The sequence below is a fragment of the Pan troglodytes genome, chromosome 2 (assembly GCF_028858775.2).
Source record: "Pan troglodytes isolate AG18354 chromosome 2, NHGRI_mPanTro3-v2.0_pri, whole genome shotgun sequence".
Lineage (NCBI taxonomy): Eukaryota > Metazoa > Chordata > Mammalia > Primates > Hominidae > Pan > Pan troglodytes.
The window spans coordinates 15,637,341-15,660,813 of NC_086015.1; the positions used below are offsets into that span (position 1 = coordinate 15,637,341).

At 42.5% G+C, this 23,473-nt stretch overlaps 1 protein-coding gene across 5 annotated transcripts in view; it reads right to left on the reverse strand.

The window, feature by feature from the left end:
• Nucleotides 1-23,473, reverse strand: part of VGLL4 (vestigial like family member 4) — a 165,912-nt gene that overhangs the window by 64,146 nt on the left and 78,293 nt on the right. The window contains exons 1-2 of one of the 5 annotated variants that reach the window (XM_063806608.1): nt 13,904-14,009; nt 13,210-13,312 (exon numbers count right to left, since the gene is read on the reverse strand). The exons of 3 other annotated variants lie outside the window; for them this stretch is intronic. The gene's annotated coding sequence lies outside the window, so the exon portion shown is untranslated. Of the gene's footprint in view, nt 1-13,209; nt 13,348-13,903; nt 14,010-23,473 lie in introns of those variants that run through there. One more of the 5 variants, XM_016940484.4, reaches the window with a different exon arrangement.

The window sequence follows — 23,473 nt, forward strand, 5'->3', positions numbered from 1 at the left end:
TGGAACAATATTATCTACACTTCTGGTCACACTGGAGACTTCTCAGGGAATTGACTGGGTTTTTCCTCCCTATAGTTTATTGTTAGTGGTGGCAGCACCTGCAAAGAGCAGAGAAAAAGAGGAGAGAGTGCCACCCCCCGCAAATTAGTAATCAGGATTTGGGTACTGAGAAGAGATGCTCTAGAAGCTTTATATATGTGAATTCATTTTGTACTCCTATTTACCTGTGAAGTAGGCACTATCATTAGTTTCATTTTCAGAAGGAAATGGTCACCAAAAGTGGCTCAGTAACTTGCCCAAGGTCACAGCTAGAAATAGGAAAGACTGGATTTACACCCAAAGGTCTGGCTCCAGGGACTATGTTTCCAACTCCTATACCACTCGGAGAGGTTTCACAGAGCAGATGGTGAAGGGTCAGCAGGAGTGGCCCAGTGAACAAAATCCTGCAAGGTCGGCACAGCCTGAGGGGGCAACAGCACAGCACCCCTGAGCCAGCAGGGTGAGGGCAAGGGTGAAAGAGCAGCAAGAGGTGCTGGGGGGCAGGGTGAGCCTTGGTCATCCAAAGGCGTTAGCACCGCAGGGCCGCTAAAGTAAACATTGATCATACGTAAAACCTTTGCTTGCACCTCTTCCAATCAGACCTGCCACTACCAAAACTCTCCTTCTCTATGGAAATTCCAGAGCTACCTTTTCTACTGAGCCACGCTAAATAAAGAGCTGGGACTTATTTCGCGGAAAATTTGGGAGCCAATGACAACATTCAGGCTGGACAACAACAAATTCACAACTCCCCTTGGCCATCTCTGTCCTGGGCCCTTGCTGACCGCCTCCACCTGGAATTCCATCCCCTCCTTCCCTCTCACCCCCAGGACCCGACCGTCCCACCCTGTGTGCACATATCATTCTCTGTAAAGATCATCTGAACGTACACGTAGGATGTCAGTTTGCTTCTTGTAAGATAGCTAGTACTGATTATAAAGAAAACAACAATTCCAGATTGTCAGCTCCTCAAGAAGGGCCCTGGGTGGGGTGTCCAGAGAGCAGCAGTGAATGCCCCTTACCACCAGACACAAAGCCTGGCACTCAGGTGTTCTCTGAATGACCGATAGGTGCCATTAGTAAGGTTTATAATTGAGCTAATACTTTGCACAATATTTTAATGTAAGCAAATGCACACACACACAAAGAACTTTGCAAAGAATGGAATGAACGGAGCAACAATATTCTCCACATTAAGTCTCCAAATTTTATAATAGCTTTATTGACATATAATTCACATGCCATATAATTCACCCATTAAAGTGTCTGACTCAATGTGTTTATAATCGTGGGGTTGTGCAACAATCACCATGATCTAATTTTAGGACATTTCTTCACCCCGAAAAGAAACCCATACCCATTAGCAGTCACTCCCCATATTCTCCTCTCTCCAATGCCTAGCAACCACTAACCTACTTTCTGTCTCTATAGACTTGCCGATTCCAGACATCTCATATAAACTCAATCATATAATGATTTGGTGTCTTTTGTGTCTGGTTCTTTCACTCATAATGTTTTAAAAGTTCATCCATGTTGTAACGTATGTCAGTACTATATTTCTTCATATTGCCAAATAATATTTCATCGTATGGAGAGACCGCATTTTATCCATTCATCAGCTGATGGGTATTTGGATTGCTTCTACTTTTTGGCTATTATAAATAATACTTCTATGGACATTTGTGGACAGATTTTTACAGGGATGTTTTCAATTCTCCAGTATGTACCTAGGAGTAGAATTGCTGGGTCAAATGGTAACTCTATGTTTAACATTTCGAGCAACTGCAAAACTGTTTCCAAAACAGCTACACCATTTTACATTCCCACCAGCAACGTATGAGGCATTCCAATTTCTCCACATCCTCACCAACACTTGTTATTGTCTTTTTTATTTCAACCATCCATAGTAGGCAGACCTCACTGTGGTTTTGGTTTTCATTTTCCTAATGATGTTGAGGATATTTTTCTGCAATTCTTGGCCATTTATCTTCTTTGGAGAATTGTCTACTCAAATCCTTTGCCCATTTTTAAATAGGATTATCTGCCTTTGTACTGTTGAGATGTAAGAGTTCTATACATATTCTTAATACAGGTCCCTTCTCAGACACATGATTTATAAAAATATTTTCCCATTCTGTGAGTTGTCTTTTCCTTCAAATCTATTATTATAGTTACCTACAGCCTTCAGAGATACCAACAAGAAACCTTTACAAAAACCTAACCTTCATCTTACATCTTTTACAAAGCTTACGAATTTGATTACCAATGTTCTTCTAAATGCCATTATCTTCCCATCCTGTTTCTTGATAGGCCAGCCTATGCTGAAGCCCCAGCCATTGCTAAATACCCACCACCTATAGCTGGGTAGCAAACTCCTGGATAATAAATAACAGTGATATTTACCACTGACATTCTGGCATTTCAGAAATTCAATCTGTCTTCCCAATGCCTTATTTTAATGGTTTTTACAAAAAAAAAAAATCATACCATTACTAGATGGCAGAACCTAATGTGTGTTTGGCCAGCCTATTTTCTTTAAAGCCATGCTGACAATGATTGTTAAAACTGCTCCCATGCTAGAATGCTCCTCAATTGTTTCCGTCTTGACACAAGGTCAATGGGGACTAGAGTAATGAAGAAATAAAGCAAAACTGAAACATTTTAATTTGGGGTCTACAAGACTATATTAACTTCTAGCAAATTAAATGGATGAGTGGTTTGCAGTCACTGACATTTATATTTCATGATTAGTTCTCTAGGCCCCTTATTCTCTCTGCACCATTAACCTTTAGGGTGTAGCTCTTTGTCAGTCTCACTTCAATTATGCTTTCGAGGGATTATAGAATTAGCAATTCCAGTTTTGATGGCACGAGCTCTGTCAAATCAGAGAGACAGATGTGAGCTCATGTAACTGAGAGGCTTCCATCTGTTGGACTGAGAACTGAAGCCTGGAAAGGCTCTTGTATTTCCTTTCTTACGCTTCCTTGGGCTGTTCCAGCTTGGAATTACCCATTTACTTACATACTTGGTATTTGAGCAAATATCTTAAATAGCTGAGGTAGCAACCTTTCTTGCCAAAGGTGGATGGCTACTCACCATCCACCTTTTAGTTATGGATTCCAATGGTGGTGACAGAGGAGAAAGTGATGTCACCTCATACATATCCAAATCCTAGCATCCACAGGAACCCACACAGAATCAAGGCCCCTCACTAAGTTAACAGGTCATCCACTGGGATCACATCAAGGCTCTGTCGACTGGCTGGAAGGAACAGAAGGAAGAGCCCATGGAACAGAAGCAGCAAAGGATTTTATTTTCAGCAGAGTGAAAATTAGGTGTTGTATACTAAAGAGAAATTAGTCATCCTTTGGTATATATACTCAGGGGATTGGTTCCAGGAATCCCACCAATGGCAAAATCCACACATACCCAAGTCTCAAAGTCCACTCTGCAGAGCCCGCTTATAGGCGAAGCTGGGCCTCTACACACATGGGTTTCACATCCTGCAATATTTTCTGTCTGCAATTGGTTGAAAAAAAATCCTGAGTCGAAGTGGACCCTCGAAGTTCAGATGGTATTGTTCAAGGGTCAGCTGTGTATTCTTTCTGTCAGGGTTTTCTGTAAGTTGGGAATGCTGAAAATTTCTACAACTGCCTAGGTCTAACTGTCTGCAGGTGACAAATGTATTTCTGAAAATTAGATAGTAAATTAAACCTGATCGTGATTTAAAGGCTCTGCTGAGCTCATATGTAAAGCAAAAGGGGTTCTCAGTTTAATTTCACCAATCTGTGAAAATTTTCCTTTTTTTTTTTTTGAGTCAGGATCTCTGTCACCTAGGTTGGAGTGCAGTGGTGCCATCATAATTCATTGCAGCCTCAACCTCCCAGGCTCAAGTGATCCTCCCACCTCAGCCTCCCGAGCAGCTGGGACTACAAGCGCCCTCCACCACGGTTGGTTAATTTTTTTGTATTTTTTGTACAGATGAGGTTTTATCGTGTTGCCCAGGCTGGTCTCGAACTCCTGGGCTCAAGTGATCCTCCCACCTCTGTCTCCCAAAGTGCTGGGATTACAGGCATGAGCCACAGCACCGGGGCAAATTTTCCTTATTGTTTTTCATCCAGCCACTCCTATTTCATGTCTAGTACAATGCTTTCCAAAGTGAGTTCCTGGATGACCTACGTCAGAATCACCTAAGAGACTTATTTAAAACACATATTCCTAGGTCTGGCTCCGGTCCTAATAAAAAGTTGTCCAGGGACCCCCACGATATGTCATTTTAGCATGCCCCAAGGAGGTGTCTCTTCTCATGCCTCTTCCACTTTCACAACTGATCAATACCAAGATCAGCCAACACCACATCAGACATTTCTAAGGACGTGTCAGCAGCGACGTGGCACATGGGAGAACTGATGATGTATCTCAGTGCTCACATCCACTCAGGAAATGCCTGATGAACGAGTTTCAGAAAGCAAGATTTAGGCCGTCCTGGTTACCTCCTGCCAGCACTAACACGTGAAACAGCTCAAGACCAGCTTTAGGAGGGCTCACCTCTATTTTCAAACAATGACGCCTTTCTCTAATTTTTTTTTTAATGTTTGCCTCTTGAGAGATCAGGGACTTCATTAAGTGACCCTCCCATGCCTCAGTTTCCCCATATGGAAAATAGCTATACTATCTGCTGCCTTCTATCCCTATAAGGCATATAGTCATATACTTCCTATTTGTCTTTTGCACAACAAAACAACTCATTCCCCAAAAGCTTTGAATTAGTCTTGCAAACACAGTCCTTAACTACCAAACTGTAAATTTCTCAAAGTCTAGAAAAATGAGAGGGGCAAGGAAAGAAACAAAAAGAACCTTAGGCTTAACTGTACCAGCTAGTCTCAACTTGATCCGAAGGAACACTGCTAGCATTCTCTGAGCTAGCTTCTCACGATTACATTTAAAACCACCACAAAGCCACCACGATCACGCTCTGAGAGGCCGCCGCAGGTAAACAGAGGGATAGGGTAGGAACAGCCCAGCATAACTGACAATGCTCTTTAGGGGATCTGCAGATCTGCCTTCTCAAACATCTCATTTCACTTCATGAATATTTACAAAATATTTGCAAAAGAAGAACTAAGGCAATGAACATGTCCAGAAAGAACCACATGCTAACTTCTAAAGGTTTCTCTCTCCAAAAATTCAGTAGTGCCAGAGGCCTGTTCTTTTGTCCCAGATTGTTTTTCAAGTGCTACCTCATGACAGAATGGATCACTCATAATAACTAGATGTTAGCATCTGTGTCACATAATTCATCTCTGGCAGTCCACTTCTTTTAAATCCTAATAGTAGGCCTCCTACATAGGATTGCTAGCATTTGGCATCTCATCTGACTCTATGACAACAAAACTCTAGAAGACGTAGTTTATAATACATTATGGTTTCAGCTGAATGACATTTGGTTCTAAAGTCTTTGAAAGTACAAGTTTGAAAATGCCAAATTTTATCTATATCCATATCTATAGCTCCATCTGAAATTAGACAGATTACCAAACAGAAAATGTCACTCAGATTCTAAAAATAAACCATGCTATTGCTCCAGACAGGTTACACCAGAGGGTTAGGACCATGACATTTTGCTGGGGTTCAAGTGCAAATCAGCAAACAAAATGGCATGTTTTTCTCTTCCTTTTTCACAGCTAAAGATTAGTGAAGAAGGCATTGTAGTCTGTGTAACTGCTCAACCCAACCTTTATCCAGGAGCTAGTACTGCTTCTTTAAAAACATTTTTTTTTTTTGGTAAATAAAATGTGGTACAGCCATACAAGGAACTACTACTCAGCAATAAAAAGGAATGAAGTAACAAAAGACCAAATGTTGTATTATTCCATTTATATGAAATGCCCAGAATAAGCAGATCTATATAGACAGACAGAAAGTAGATCTGTGGCTGCCAGGGACAAGCAGGACGGGGGAACGGAGAGTGAAACGGGTCAAGGTTTCTTCCGGGAGTGATGAAAATGTTCTAAACTTTGATCCCAGTGATAACTGTACAACTCTGTGAATATATTAAATACCATTAAATTGTATAATTTAAACGAATGCATGGCATGGTGTACGAATTATATCTCAGCAAAGCTGTTAAAAATATTAACTTAAAGAAACTATCATCTTTTAAAAGCTATAGCAGAAAGAGAGCCAACACTGGAGAGAGTAAATATGGTGGCTTTTCACCTTTCCAAGAATCTCAATGAGCCCTGGGCATTGCAAAAATTAGTCAAGCAACTGTCACAACTGCAGTGGTAACCAAATACGGAAGCTGAATCAAATACGGAAAGGAAATTCTTTTGAACTCAAAGACACAACCTTTCCAAAAAAATACACTGCAAGCACACAAACAGACCACACAAAGTCAAAACAAAACAAGTACCTGTGTGGGTGGAAATGTATCCAAGTGCCACTCTGTTCTTCAAGTCTTTCATTCTCCTCTTGTTACTTCAAAGATAAGCCCTGGATGGGCAGGAACTAAGTTGTTTTTGGTTTTTTCTCATGACACAAAAGATCTGGCAGAGCTGGAGATTTCATTACCTTTAAAGGCAGTAATATTTGAAGGTACCATGACTATTCCCTGAACAGTGCTCTAAACACATTGTGGTGGCTAAGAGCTATGGTTATCCCACCTCTTCAATGAGAATGGGGCATTCATTCTACAGAAAGCCACTTACAGACAAAATGGGTATCACATCATCCATAAAATGAAGTAAAGAACAGTTGGCTGAAACTTCCCAAACAGCCCATTACTCCATGTGATATAAATGGGTTTGCAAAGCTAAACAAAGGAAGACAAGCACTAGGAAGGCAAAGCCAGTCTTCCTAGCATGATAACCAAAAGTGTCTCAGCCCTCTAAAGAGCTCTAGGATCTCAAATCATGTGCACGATACAGAGAAGTGCTAATGGTAGAAGGGATGCACAAGAGATGGTAGATGTCTTGCCCTCAAGGAATTCATATTTTAGATAGGGTGGCTGGGGGTGGGGGTGGGGGGCAGTGAAACTGGATTATTTTTTGGCAAACATGCAAACGAGTGTTATCACTTAAAGGTAGTCATACTAGAATGACTTGACCCTATTCCAAATAAAATTGCCACTGATTAAAAGACGCTTGCAAACTCCACTTGTGGAACTGGCTTCAGAATGACAGAGAAAAAACTAGCTCTTCACTTTATAGGCATACTTACGTATAAGTATGGCAAGGAGTAAGCACTGTGTTTGTTTTACACACACACACACACACACACACACACACACACACACACACACGCACTCTCTCTCTCTCTCTCGGTTTTTAAATTACTGGCCACTGGTTAGAAAATCATCAATGTGCCCAGGCGCAGTGGCTCACATCTATAATCCCAGCACTTTGGGAGGCCGAGGCAGTTGGATCATCTAAGGTCAGGAGTTCAAGACCAGCCTGGCCAACATGGTGAAACCCTGTCTCTACTAAAAAAAACAAAAATTAGCTGGGCGTGGGTTAGCCGGGCGTGGTGGCAGGCGCCTGTAATCCCAGCTACCCAGGAGGCTGAGGGAGGTGAATCGCTTGAACCCAGGAGGCAGAGGTTCCAGTGAGCCAAGATCATGCCATTGCACTCCAGCCTGGGTGACAAGAGTGAAACTTCATCTCAAAAAAAAAAAAAAAAAAAAAAAAAAAAAATCAATGTTCTGAGAATAAGATCATCGCAGTATTACGTTAAATGTGTAATTGTCCAAGGTAACTATTACTTATTTAGATGTGTAGGTTGTTACATTTGTTTGCTTTTCATCAGTCACATTTACATTAAAGACAATAAAATACAAGGTGATATAACTGCCAAATGTATATTACAGACTATAAACTCAACAGAAATTCAAAAGAGGATGATATAAACGTATCACACATTGAAGGAGGACAAAGCATCTTGCTAGGCACTGACATTTTAAAAGGTTAAAGTACAAAAGTTACTTTAGAGAGGAGGAATAAATTCTGCTGCTCTAGTGCATAGGAGGATTACTATGGTTAACAGTAAAATATTGCACATTCTAAAATAGCTACATGAGAGGCTTCTGAAGGCCCTCACCACAAATAAATGATAAGGTAATGAATACAAGAACTACACTGACTGGATCATTATACAACATAAATATGTATTAAAACATCAAATTGGCCCAGCACGGTGGCTCACGCCTATAATCCCAGCACTTTGGGAGGCCAAGGTGGGCAGATCACCTGAGTTCGGGAATTCGAGACCAGCCTGACCAACATGGAGAAACCCCGTCTCTACTAAAAATACAAAATTAGCCAGGCATGGTGGTGCATGCCTGTGATTCCAGCTACTTGGGAGGCTGAGGCAGGAGAATTGCTTGAACCCGGGAGGCAGAGGTTGCGGTAAGCCGAGATCGTGCCATTGCAAGCCAGCCTGGGCAACAAGAGTGAAACTCCGTCTCAAAAAAAAAAAAAAGAAAAGAAACATCGAATTGTACCCTAAAAATAGATACAATGTGTTGACTAACAAATAAAATTTATCAAAAAAAGTTTAAATGTTTTCCCAAATATGAAAAATTAATAAGCATTTAAAAATTAATCAATCTCAGCCGGGCACAGTGGCTCACGCCTGTAATCCCAGCACTTTGGGAGGCCAAGGCGGGTGGATCACGAGGTCAGGAGATCAAGACCATCCTAGCTAACACGGTGAAACCCCGTCTCTACTAAAAATACAAAAAATTAGCCGGGCGTGGTGGCGGGCGCCTGTAATCCCAGCTATTCGGGAGGCTGAGGCAGAAGAATGGTGTGAACCCGGGAGGCAGAGCTTGCAGTGAGCCGAGATCGTGCCACTTCACTCCAGCCTGAGTGACAGAGCGAGACTCTGTCTCAAACAAAAACAAAAAAATCAATCTCACTGCTAATAACTTTAAATTTAAATATGAGATACTACTTTGGACCAAACAATTGCCAAAGATTTTGGGGAAAGCATGCTGATTAGCATGCAGTAAAATAGGCACTTCCATAATCTATTAAGACCTTTCAAATATAGGAAATATCCTTAATGACCAACTACAGAGAGGTGTTTGCATAAATGATGCCATAGCTATAGGAAAAATAAGCAGACATTAATGATTTTTTGTAGAATTTCAAAACCAAAGACAATTTTCACAATACTGAATGAAATAAAATTCAGAATATAAAATTTTAAACACACTATGATTTTGGTTGTGTTAAATTATAAATACTCAGGAGAAAACACTGAAATCAATAGTGCAATATGGTTGTTTCTGGGGTGTAGCCAATCTTTTCCTATTCTTTATACATGCCTGTGTTTTTAAAAGATTCTACAATTCTCTATATTTCTTTGGTATTCAAAAATAAAAGCAGACAATAAGAAGAGATATTCTTCCCAAAACATGTAGATTAAAAAAAAAAAAAGGGTTAAGGTCCAATTCCTGCCTATAAGATCTTCCAGGTAAAGTTTCATAAAACGAGGTTGGGCCACACCTTGAAAGATACGTAGAATCCACATAGCTGGGGCTGGAACTGGGGGCTCACGCCCGTAATCCCAGCACTTTGGGAGGCAGAGGCAGGTGGATCACCTGAGGTCAGGAGTTCAAGACCAGCCTGGCCAACACAGTGAAACTAAAAACACATAAAATTAGCCAGGTGTGGTGGCAAGCGCCTGTAATCCCACCTACTCGGGAGGCTGAGGTGGGAGAATCACTTGAACCTGGGAGGCAGAGGCGGAGGTTGCAGTGAGATGAGGTCGCTGCACTCCAGCCTGGGCTACAGAGCGAGACCGGTCTCAAAAAAAAAAAAAAAAAAAAAAGAATCCACGTAGCTGGAAAGGAGTAGAAAGGGCATTCCAAATGGGAGAAAAAACTAAAAGAATCTAAAGAGGGAATAGTTGGCAAACCAGAAGATAAATCAAATTGGAGTTACGAGAGCTTCATCCTTGAGCTTTATTTTAACAGGCCAGTGGTTGGATGAATCACTACCAAATAAGAAATAAAGCAAAGCTACACTAAGCTAAAGGAAAGTGTTCTCAAAAAAGAGTCTTCTGTGCCACGTTGGTGTTTTTTCACATCCCTCTATCTGGCTGCCTGCTGGTTTCCATGGCTTAGATTTACCCATTTGGAAAAACAACCCCTCCCCTGACAATACCAAAATCACTACCTCTGCCATGAAATTAGGCAAGAAATATACATACTCCAGCCTCTAATTTAGACAATAAACTTGCCAAAAGTACAGAATATATCTTTTTTTCACATAGTACCAATCAACAGTGTCATAATAGGCATTCCAATAAGTAATGAATTACAAGTTAACAATGAGCAACACCTTAATATTGTCCATAAATCCCCACCAGAACTGAAATTTTACAAGTTGGCAATATCAATTATTGGTAAAGATTTAAGAGTTCCTGGCCGGGAGTGGTGGCTCACACCTGTAACCCCAGCACTTTGGGAGGCCGAGGCAGGTGGATCACCTGAGGTCAGGACTTCGAAACCAGCCTGTCCAACATGGTGTGACCCCGGCTCTACTAAAAACACAAAAAATTAGACGGGCGTGGTGGTGGGCACCTGTAATCCCAGCTACTGGGGAGGGTGAGAGAGGAGAATCACTTGAACCCAGGAGGCGGAGGTTGCAGTGAGCCAAGGTCACGCCACTACACTCCAGCCTGGACAACAAGAGTGAAACTCCGTCTCAAAAATAAAAAATAAAAAAATAAATAAAGATGTAGAGTTCCTGAAATGCTTATACACTGCTGGTAGAAGAGTAAGATGTTATAACCACTTTGGAAAACAGTTGTGCAGTTGCTTAAAAAGTTAAACATACCCAATAATCCAGCAATTCCACTAAGTATTTACCCAAAAGAAATGACCACATATGTCCACAAAAAGCTTGCATAAAAATGTTCGGAGATTGTACAACAAAGTGTACCTCTTAAAATGGTTAAAATAATACGTTTTATGTTATATATATACTTGACCACAATAAACAATTCTGAGCAAGTTCATTCATTACAGTTGAAAACCGGAAACTTAAAACATCATCCATCAAGTTCAGAAGAGATGAGCAAATTGTGGTATACGCATAAGACGACAATGCCAAAGAACAAACTACTCCAGGAGCATGCATGAATCTCAAAAACACTATGTTAGGCACAAGAAGCTGGATCCAAATTACTTTATAGGACATTCAAGACCAGGCCAACCTAATCTATAACTGCAGAAGCCAAAACAGTGGTTCTCTTTGGGGGATGTGCGTACTGACTGGTAAGGAAGCTCGAGGAGGCTCAGGGGCGATGAGAATGCTCTCCCTCTTGATCTGGGTAGTCAGCCCCAGTCAAAAAGACTGTTAACAATAAATACAGAATAATGGAGGCCACAGTTTAGACAGCCCAAGGCCAACCACTCATAACCAAAACTTAAGTCATCCTGATTTCCCCAAACACTAAACCTAAATATAAAAGAAACACAAATCTGAGTTTTTTGTCCTTATCAGCAGATAAGGACAAAAATAAGGTTTGATAAGGATCAAACCCATCAACTAACAACAAATCAGCTTAAACAGCTGTCTGCCTTAAGGATCTATACATGACAGCCGTTCATGGAAAAGGTCAGATCATTCCTCCTTTATGCTCTAAACTGCACCGTAACTGCTATAAAGTGAGACTGTGACATTTTTGGGTTTGAGATCTCCCAGTCCATGAACTCTCCTCTTGTATGTATGAGAAACACTTAAAATTCTAACTTGATCTAATTTTATATTTGACAAAACATGGGGGGAAAATATTTACAAAGCTATACCCTTAGGAGTTCATCATAATTAATTATGCCTCAATAAAAATAAAGGAAGAAAGAAAACAGAACAAGTGGAAAATCCCAGTCCATTATCCCAATTAAGCCCAAGGTTTGCATTTTATCTAGCCCTCATGAAGTACTCCACTATCATGAGGTCAGAGCCCATCATCAGAAATCCCCCTTGGAGTACTGTAGTGTGTCCTATTCAGGGCAGCGTTAGGTCTGACCACAGTATTTTCAGAACATACAACTAATCCATCAATTTCTTAAGCCTTTTAAAATTCACTGAACTTGGCCGTGCGCAGTGGCTCACACCTGTCATCCCAGCACTTTGGGCAGGCAGATCGCCTGAGGTCAGGAGTTCAAGACCAGCCCACACAACACAGTAAAACCCTGCCTTACTAAAAATACAAAAATTAGCCGTGTGTAATGGCACGCACCTGTAGTCCCAGCTACTTGGGAGGCTGAGGCGGGAGAATGGCTTGAACCCAGGAGGCAGAGGTTGCAATGAGCTGAGATCGTGTCACTGCACTCCAGCCTGGGTGACAGAGCAACACTCTGTCTCAAAAATAAAATAAAATTCACTGAATTTAAAAGTTCTACGTATATTTCATTCCTATTAAGACCCAAGACGAACCATTTCATCTTTCTTTTTAAAAAAGGCTAACAACGCTTCAATAAATGCTAGTTCCCAGTATACTGACAGATACAATGGAGTGAGGCAGTCCGACTCTGGCCATAGTTAACAGATCAAGGAAAAAAATCCCACACTTCTAAGATTCCAAAGAAATTTTCTGCAAGTTTCCTTAATGTACTTTAAAATCCTTCAGAAGACCATGGGGAAAATAAATCATCCTCTCAAATTCATATTCTGAAGTTTGAAAATAAAAGCAGTTCCTTTTCATGTTTGGATATAGTCACTCTGAACAGTAAATCAGCTAACAGACATCAACCTGGCATAAGACTCTTCATAACCTGTAATTATCTTCTTTATTTCCCTGTTGCTCATCTGTCTCCCCTGCTAGAACATACACTCCATAAAGTCAGGGATCTTGCTGTCTGTTTTGTTAGCAGCCATATCCCCAGCACATAAAACAGTTCCTGGCACATAATGGGTATTAAATATTTTCCCATCAGTGATCAGCTCGTTTAGCAGACTGTCCAAAGTCAAGTAACTAGAAAGCAAGACGAACAAGGGCAGCTATCTGTAATCAAGCAGCCAACTTCAAATGTTTTCCTACAGAAGCTAAGTCCTAAAGAGCTTTTCTTCTCTCTCTTCCCCTCTTATTAATATTCCTCCTTTTCCCAGCTATCTTTCCTGCCTCTAAGAACAGTATTCTAAGAATTAAGAAACTCACTTGTATCACCAACTCGCTGAGTATCCTTGGGCTAGTCACGCAATTTCAATGTTTATCTTTAGTCAAAAGACACTGGAGTCATTCATAAGGAGACAACGCTTGCCTGGTGTGAAGAACAAGGAGCTGCAAGACAAAATCCTAGTCCTCCCAGAAATTAGAGTAAGCCAGACAGAGGAGGGGGGTAACACAGCGAGATAAATTCCATGGCAGAAGTATGCACAGCGTGCCATGAAAATACAAACACCTAATCCCTCCAAGAAGGCAGAGGAAGGCCGGGAGCAGTGGCTCACACCTGTAATCCCAGCACTTTCGGAGGCCAAGGCGGGCAGATCACGAGGTCAAGAGATCAAGACCATCCTGGCCAACACTGTGAAACCCCGTCTCTACTAAAAATACAAAAAAATTAGCTGGGTGTGGTGGCACGCACCTGTAGTCCCAGCTACTCAGGAGGCTGAGGCAGAAGAATCGCTTGAACCTGGAAGGCGGAGGTTGCAGTGAGCCGAGATCGCACCACTGCACTCCAGCGTGGCGACAGAGCAAGACACCGTCTCAAAAAACAAAAAAAAAGATGAAGAAAAGAAGGCAGAGGAGAGGAGGGTCACTTTCCAGAAGAAGCCCTTGCCCTTGAGGGACTAATAGGAGCCACGAGAAAGGAACAGGGAGATTTCAGATAGAGGCAAAAGGGCTTACTCACAGGAAGTAGTTTCACGTTATGTGGACTGCAGGGTGTGAGCGAACATGGAAAGTAAGGCTGAAGAGGTAAGCCGGAATGATATTCTGGTAATATTACAGATGTAAACCTAGAAGAAGATGAGATTAGAGGCAGGGAGCAGTTTAGAGATTATTTTAGCAATTAAGAGGAAAATTAATGGAGACCTCGTAAGAGAGGAGTTCCCAAGACCTCTTCAGCCTATTCCACCCTTTGCCCCAGGTGACCACGCTCACTCAAAGCTTCAAGTATTCTCTATCCAAATATCTCCAGCAGCAGCCTCTCCTGAGCTCTAGAACCATATACCCAACTTTCTATTATTTATCTCTTCTTCGAAATCTCAGAGCCTTTAAACTCAACGCAGCCGAAGCTAAGCCTATGAGCTCACCCCAGAACCTAGTCCTCTTCCTGTGTTTCCTGTCTCTGCAGATGGCAGCACCACCCATCCGCTTGTAGGAGCTGGAAACCTGGGAGGCACCCTTAGTGTCTCCTACGTCCTCTCCCTCATCCGCTGTTCAATCCATCACCAATCCCTGCCAGGCTCCTCCCCCCTAAGGATCTCATACGTCTATCCACTGCTTTCCTCTGTGGCCACCGTCAGAATTTGCCTTACCCCTATCTCTTGCCTAAGCCAGTGCACCAGGTTCACATCCTCTCCTATTACTATTTCATCTCTTATTCCCTTCCAGTCCATTCTCAAACTGTGACAAAAGTTTGTTTTTAGTGCTCATCAGCCTGCGTCACCCTTTTATGCCCGCCTACGCACCCCGAGGAGCTCCATCAAGCCCCTCTTCACTGGTGTTGCTCACCATATGTGCACCAGCACCTTATTCCTGAAGGAATGCGGACTCAGGTTTTTTTTTTTCTTTTGAGACCGAGTCTCACTCTGTTGCCCAGGCCAGAGTGCGGGGGGATGATATTGGCTCACTGCAACCGCCGCCTCCCAGGTTCAAGTGATTCTCCTGCCTCACCCTCCCGAGTATCTGGGATTGCGCACCAGCATGCCTGGCTAATTTTTATATTTTTAGTAGAGGCGGCGTTTCACCACATTGGCCAGGCAGGTCTCAAACTCCTGAGCTCAAGCAATCTGCCTGCCTCAGTCTCCCAAAGTGCTGGGATTACAGGCGTGAGCAACCGCCCCTGGCCAGGACTCAGTATTTGAGCAAAGGGAGGCAAGAATTTTAAGAATTTGTAAAAAGTCAGTATTGCATGGCATAAAGAGACTAAGGTAAAGACTAAAAAAGACTGAACTTGCCACTAGGATATCATTTAGTGACTGTGTCCGGAACAAATTCAACAGAGTTGTGGGAGCAGAAATCAGAGGACAGCAGATTAAGAGGGAAAGGGCAGAAAGGGAGTAGAGGTGAGCTGGCCTTCTTCCAATAATGTGGATGGCAAGGATGATACAGTCTAATGGCTGGAACAAACACAAGATTTAGGGAAGGGTTTGTTTTTGTTTTAAAGTTAGGAGAGACTTGTATAGGAGCACATGATGAAGAGAAAGAAGCAGGAGAGGAAGAGGAGGGTATCAGAACAGAAAGAGATCTGTGAGCACCAACAGAACAATCTGCCTTCATTTCCCCTGAAGGAAGGAACATGAATGGTGATGAATTCAGAAGAGCTTGCAGGCAGGGAAGCAACATGTGGTTCTTTTATTTTCTCCTTAAAGGAGATATAGAGCAGATTCTTCCAGCTCCACAAGAAGGTCCTCTCCCACTCACTCTCTCTTTATTGGACAAAATATAGAACCAAATACTGTATGCACTGTATCCAACACCAAGAGCGCAATGCTCGATGTCCACTGTGAGTTCTGGAACTTTACCTTGTCCCCTACCAGTATCAGCCCTCTTTTATTGGTATGAAGCCTCTAATAGAAAAAAGCCTCCCAGCCTGGTCTCCAGAAACTGGTGTTAACTGCTCCGAATTTTGAATTCAGCAGAGCTGTGCTAGAAAACTGCACATACGGTTTATACTGAGAATGACAGCTATTTTCCATTCCCTTTACTTTCTAGTCGGTAGAACTTAAAGCCTGGCACAGCTGCTATTACATATTCCTTAAACAGCGAACCAGATCATTCTCGTGGGTGATTTTAAGCATTAGCAAAGAGGTCATAACTTTTCAGCAGGAAAATAAAACAAAGGTTCTTTCTGGGGTCAGCCAATAGTTTATCAGTGGCTCATCAGAAAAACAATAGTTTAAAAGGACTTGCGTAGTAAGAATGGAAGAACATGGGTAAAGAAAAAAACTGCTGACATTAAAATAGAATTTTAAATTAATCTCTTGTCGCGTTCATAGTACTGCCACATAATGGAAGATGCATTTATTTTCTAAGGGGAAAATGTCCAGAAACTTGCACTCATCACTCCCTTAACTGTTATCAGGGAAGAAGTGTAGAGTCTTCCAGCTGGATTATGGGTAGTGTAAACAACTTTGCTAAATTGCTTGGCAGAGTACATCTGCATCAAACCATTAGAGTCTGGAATTCACTCTATTAAAATCAAATCATTAGCCAAGAAGAATTAACAGGCAACTATTTTCATGCAAAACAGATATAAAATAAAAATCAAGAGCAATACATGAGTAATTCTTTTTCATTCACAATTTTAGATGGTGCATAATGCAGAGTATTGTTTTAGAAACGTGCTGCTCTCTAACAGCCATCTCTATACAACATAGGGTATTGTTTGGATACTGGAGCAATTTAAGCTTTTTCTATGTATCCAAAAGTCCCTGGATTAAGATCCAAAGAAACCTGGCACAGCAACAAAGTTGACTTGTAACACATCTCAGCCTTTAAGCAAATTGCTTATTAATGCAGCAGGAAAGTCGCTGTTCAGACCCTAAGTAAGCTATGTATCTCCGGAATTGTCCCCCATGTTGCATTCTCCAAAATTGTGCAGAATTTTCTCCTAGTTTTCCATTACACCAAGGATGGTGGGAGGGCTTCAACAGGTGATGAAGAATGTAAACAAAATACTAACTGAAAAAAAAAGTTCTTCCCAAAGTATCACCAACTCTGTTTAATAAACAGTGGAGCTACAGATGAATGAGAAGGGAAGCTGGGACATATATTATCTGTATATAATGTCTGTATATCCCACAGCCAAGAGTTCTCACACTCGAAGAGATGCTGGCTTCACATGGAGAAAACAACCTCTCAGGATGTGTGCATTACTTTAAAAGATCTCACAAAAAAGATACAAAAGAAGGCATACAGGCATCTCACTATACAGGGTAAAAAAAAAAAAGCTAGAATTTGTTTAGAACTAGACACACGGCAGTAAAGGTATAAAGAAAAGCAAGTTACAACTGTGGTGATCTCTTGGGGCTGGGAGGGATCTGATCAAAAGATAATACCTGGAAGGGGCGATTTACTATTTCTTGACCTGGCCATAGTCACCGGGTTGTTCATTTCTCTAACCATAAAATACACATTTTTATACACTTTTCTGTATGTATATTTCATTATAAAACATGTTGCAAGATCGATCCCTAATACATTCCTTAGTAGAGTATAGGCATTCCATAAATGTTTAATAACAGAATGGATTTGGGATAACAAAATGGTACTAGTACTAAGTTTTCTCTAATCACTTACTAGATATATTTCAGTTTGTCATGTTTACAGACTTCTTTGCAAACAAAAGAGTGAAGTATTAAGAGTTTGGAACGATCCTATGCATAGCAACACATTAAAGAGGACTTTTAAGAATAGATTCTCTATTTTCTTTAGAATAAATAAACATTCTTTCAACTAGTCATGATTCACACTGATAGGATTAAAACATTCTATACATAATACCTTGAAATTAAAACAATCAACAGAATTAAACAACAATGCAGAAAAGGCAAGACAGCAAAGCAAAGTGACAGAAATAATTCCTTCGAACTTACAGAACATGTAACATTCAGAAAGGAAAAGAGAGCAAATGAAGAAAGCAAAATCATTTTCAGGCCCTGCTTTTAAAAATAAGCAACCACGGTTAGGATTTTGTTGTGGAGTTGGGGGGTGGGAAATGACACATGAGTTCATTAAAAAATAAAAGACGGAGAGAAAACTGTTTTGGACTACAATGCAGAGCAAGTCTTAAAAAACAGTTGCCATGAGCTTCAATGTGCAATAATAAATACCACTAAATAGAAACCGCCACTGAATAAACGTCAGATACTTTGAGATGACAAAGATCGCCAGAAACATTCCCTGGTCCGACTGTTTTTATATATTTGTGTACACGCGTAAGTGCTAAATCTGGATCTAATTTCTTCCTGAAAAATTCCAGTTTTCTGCAACAACCTCACAGTCAGGGAGAACTAAGCTATATTGAGAAGTTTGGAATCTCCTCACGTGCCAAGGAGGATTGCTTTCTATCTTTACCGCATGTTTTAAAAAATCTTCACAGCAACACATCCAGGCACCCTAGGAATACAAGGCCATGCAGACAATAGGGAAGGGAGGAAGGAGGGAGGAAGACAAACCTGGCCTCCAGAAGGAGCCAAGTGTAGGCTCCAAGAGATAAACAGCCAAGTACAATAATCTTTCGAGAAGCGGGCTGAGAAACAAGGGTGGGAGCTGGAAGGAAGGGTATAATCACACCTTCCTTCACAAATTGTAATTAGGAGAAAGACACCAGCCGGGCCAGCTCTCTCGCAGAGCTCCTGGGCTCACCTGGGCATGTTTTACTAACCAAGCTCCTCCTAGTTTCTTTCTCTCTCTCTCTGCCTCCCCCTTCCCCCCTAACCCCCACCGGCCCCCACTCCCTATCCTTTCCTGCAAGTAAAAAGCTAAAGTAAAATGACTTTCCACAGCAAAACAGTTACAGATGTTCTACCTCGGAATACATCCCAGATCAAGAGCTCGTCACTTGATATGAAGGGCTGGGGACCAGGAGAGGGTACGAAATGGCCCTGCGCTGTGGCCTTTTCACCTACCCAAGCCTCCTAAGTTTCCTGATGCCTCTGAGCTCATTAGACAAAGAACAATGAAGCCAGGACTCCACTCAACCGCTGGTGGTTAGACTGGTGGAAAACAAAAGATCACAGGGTCTCACTGAACTCAGCAGCTCTCCAGTGTGCGTCTTCCCTTCCATTCCAGAAAATTAATTTAAAAGTTGCCCGTGATGAAACAAGGGATAACTGTGCCTAAAACAATGAACCGTTCTAAAACTTGAAGTCGGAATAATTCGCTCTTAAGCTTTGAGAGGATCACACTATGCAATGTATTCCTACTTTCTCCCAATATAAATCACGCTATTAAATTAAAAGGAGAGAATTCTTCCACCAAATTACACACTAATGGCTCTTAACCCATAATTAAAGTATCGCTACCAGCAGCGTAAAGCCCCGGCCAGCCAGGGCACGTTTGGCAGACCCAGGTCTCAGCCCCAAGGATGATGTCAGTGCAGCGACAGCCATCTTGAGGAAAGCCCGTGGTCTAACCTGTCCCTGTCCCTGCTCCCTGGGGACTGGCTCTGGAGCTGGCATCCACGCAGGCCTCCTCGTCTGCACAGGCAGACAAAAGGAAAGCAAGCCCAGTGCCAGAGCAGCACGAAGAGCACCTTCCAGCGAGGCCGGTCACTCAGAGGTGTCTCACCTACCCTTTCCCCAACATCACAACAGCCTCGGAATTTGGACCAGCAACTGGCTTCAGAGCAAGAAGTGGGAGAGGCTCGACTGTGTGCTGTAATCCAGGGTGTTATCCCCGTGCTAGGCCGTGAGGGCACCCAGGACGGGGCATGACCCTAACATCACGGAGCTAATGAGGAGATAAGACATGAAATAAGCCCGGTGCGGTGGCTCACACCTGTAATCCCAGCACTTTGGAAGGCCAAGGCGGGCGGATTACCTGAGATCAGGAGTTTGAGACCAGCCTGGCCAACATGGTGAAACCCTACCTCTACCAAAAATACAAAAATTAGCTGGTCATGGTGCAGGGCACCTGTAATCCCAGCTACTAGGGAGACCAAGGCAGGAAAATCACTTGAACCTGGGAGGCAGAGGTTGCAGTGAGTGATGGCGCCACTGCACTCCAGTCTGGGCGACAGAGCAAGACTCTGTCTCAAAAAAAAAAAAAAAAAAAAAAAAGACATGAAATAATTCTGGAGAGGCAGCATGGCATAGAAGATTCAGAGAAGAGTCAAAACTCAATTCAATCCTGCCACAAACTTTCTAAATAAACTAAATCAACTCTCTGAAAAACAGAGTTTACCTCTCTGAGCCTCACTTTCCTTGGTGAAAAGAAGGCAAAGGTATTAGATGATGTCTGAGGCCCTGGATAGCTCTGCAATAATTAGATAATCAGAGAATACAAGGCAGTATATAATCAAGTATTAAATTATACAGGAGCAACTACAGCTGCCATTGAGAGCTTGCACTGATTTTTTTTTTGAGTCAGCCTTCATTCTAAACCACTTCCTGAAAGCCCACTCAGACCCTGTGCTAGGATTCAGGGATGCAGCGGTCACCAAGACAGAATGCTCTGCCTTCACGAGGCTTTCGCCAGTCTAGTAAGGTATTCTCAGGTGTTCAGAGGAGGGAAGAAATGAGGGCTGGGGTTGGCCTATGACCTTTGCATGGAGACAGAGGCAAAACTGGGCTTCAAGTGGGTATCATCTGAGCATTCAGGGGGGTGATCGACGCAGTGGTTAATTGCTGAGTATGGTAGTAATAAGCCATGAGGTTCTGAACACATAGCACAAGCCCAGTTCTACTAATCTGCTCATCATTAGTGAAGGGAATTAGTTAGCTTCCAGAAGTCAGCCAGACTTCGATTCTTCCGGCCCTCTCCCTAACGTCTCCTTCTCCCACCCCAAACCTGCTAATTGTGGTTAACTTTTTCCCTTTATTCTTTTCAATTATTCTTGCAGACAACTATGGTGGAGGGCAGGAGCCAGGAAGCAGTTACCAAGGAGGGAGTCCACATCTAAGCAATATGGAGTCAGTCAGGAAGGAAGACCTTGTATGCTACAAGGTAAACGGCTAAAAAGATCGATTTGCGTATTAAGTCACAAGAGAGGTTTAAGAAAGACAGTACAGGCTGAGTGCGGTGGCTCATGCCTGTAATCCCAGCACTTTGGGAGGCTGAGGTGGGTAGATCACCTGAGGTCAGGAGTTTGAAACCAGCCTGCCCAACATGGTGAAACCCATCTCTATTAAAAATACAAAAATGGGCCGGGCGTGGTGGCAGGCACCTGTAATCCCAGCTACTCAGGAGGCTGAGGCAGGAGAATGGCTTGAACCCGGGAGGCGGAGGTTGCAGTGAGCCGAGATCGCGCCATTGCACTCCAGCCTGGGGGACAAGAGCGAGACTTCATCACCAAAAAAAAAAAAAACCAGACACATGGTTTATTTTAGAGTAGAGCTATGTCTCATACAACTAAGGAATATGGTATAATTTAGCTGGTAAGAATAATTAACCATCCGCATCTTAATTTTTAAAACTAAAATGTCATAAAATTAATTTGTCCCTTATTCTTAAGGGGCATGAAACTTGACTGTGCCCTAAATGAAATCAAATGTTGCCTACCAACAGTACATTCCATTTTCCAAACAACTTCCCTGGAATGCTGGGAAGCTGATATGTTTAAAACGAATATTCTCCAAGTGTTGGATTTTAAAGAACCATAACCTTTCCAACTTTTCCTACAAAAAAATCCCGTGTATGATTTATGCCCATCTTCAAAACACCCTCTGGAGTTCAGACCAGATGTGTGCAGTGTTTACACTGAGAAAACCACTAGGACATCAACAATTCACTATAAACACCACTCAAATTTTGCTGTGCTTTCCTTCATTTCCTCTGTATTTATTCTGGTGTTAAAATAATGTTAACTCTCATAATAAGGAAAATAGGAGCAGATGTTTAAACCAAACAGACTTCAGCCCATTATCCCATATAGCTACTCAATCTTCAAAATCAAAGTTTCTTCCTCCCAAATACCGAGAGAGAAGAGCAGAGCAGAGCACTCTAGTTTCCTGGGTGTTGCATGCTACACAACAACTCGACCTGGGCTCGCTGTCCATAAGTTGGTCCTCACCAATCGGAGACAGGAAAAACTAATGTGGTATCAATTTCCTAACAATCTTATATTTCTCTCTTAGGCCATTATGTTTTGTTTTTAAAATATCGTATTACTTGTTGGCAAAGACAATACAACAGAAATTGCCTCAGAAGTTTTTCTTTCTTGTTGGGGGAAGCGGGGATGGTTAAAAAAAAAACAACAAAAACAAAACCCTGACTGCAATGTGTGAATGTCACGGGAACCAAGCCCAGCAATGGCTGCTTACGGCTTTCTAAAGTCGGCTGCCTTTTTTAAGTGAGTTCAGAAGCAAGATGTTACTTAACACATCAGATGCAAAGAAAGAAATTCACGAAAATTCTCATAGCAAGAACTAGTAGGAGTAAAGAAAAACAAATACTCTTTTTAAAAAACGTTAAATATGAGATCCTCATCCATAGAGTTTTAAAAAACAACGTGAATGAGGGTTGTTGTTTTTTTTTTCCTTGAAGGGGAAAAATACTCTTGAAAGGGTAAGTTTTCAACTGATTAGGAAACAGGCCTGAAGTTTTTAGATTAAAAAAATACAAGTGAATCACCCTCCCAAGTTTTTGTAACTGTTTTCTTTTTCAAGAGAAATGTCCCGTGTATTACTGGAGAAAAAATGGAAACTGCTCCTGCTGAATGAGAAAGAGAAGAGTCCCGGATGTGTGTGTGGTTACAACAAAAAACACTCTTCCTGCCAGGCCGAACTCCCCCGGAGATGCCTCTCGGCGGCAGACCCAGGCCATTGCCACTTTTTCAAATCGCACGTAGAGGATGTCCAAGAGCTTAAGAAATAGATTTTTCTCTTACTGCTACCAGAGACAGTTGGAAATACAAGACAGTGGGGGAAGCACCTCGCGGGCAGTAGGAGGTAATAAATAAGAGTTCGGCGCGGCTCTCTCTTTTTCAGGGCAGGCTGGGGGTCGGGGTGTTGTGTAATCGCTCCCACAGGGAGCAGAGCGCGAGGAACACCCCCCAGTGTCAGCGCTCCCCGGGCTGCACAGGAAGCGCCAGCGAGACAAAGAGCCGGCCTGTGCTCGATGACACGGTGCCCTTCCAGCCCCACGCGGGAGAGGGACATTCTCCGCTGTTTGGGACACTCACTCGCGAGCACAAAAACTCGCTGTAACTTTGGCTCCCCCTCCGTGAGCTGCAGGGCGCCGTGGCCCACAGCAGGGTACAGTAGACGGTGGAATCCTTACCAGCCCCTCCCCCAAAGAGGCTCAACTTTTACCGGCGTCCTACAAGTCCTTCCCCTAAAGACAATATTAACGGAAATCAAAAATACATACATTTTAAAGAGTTAAAAATGTAAGGCGCGAGTACGTTGCAAGCAACGAGCAAACTCTGAAGGGTTTCTACCTCACTGCCTCCCCGTCCAGCCCCCTCCACCGCCCCCCGCAGCCTGAGATCCGAACACACTCGGTGCCGAACCGAACCTTAGAAACGCCGGCCTTTCAAGTGCCCTACACCCCGGAGGAGGACAGCAGGCGCTTAGAAGGCAGGCACCCAGCA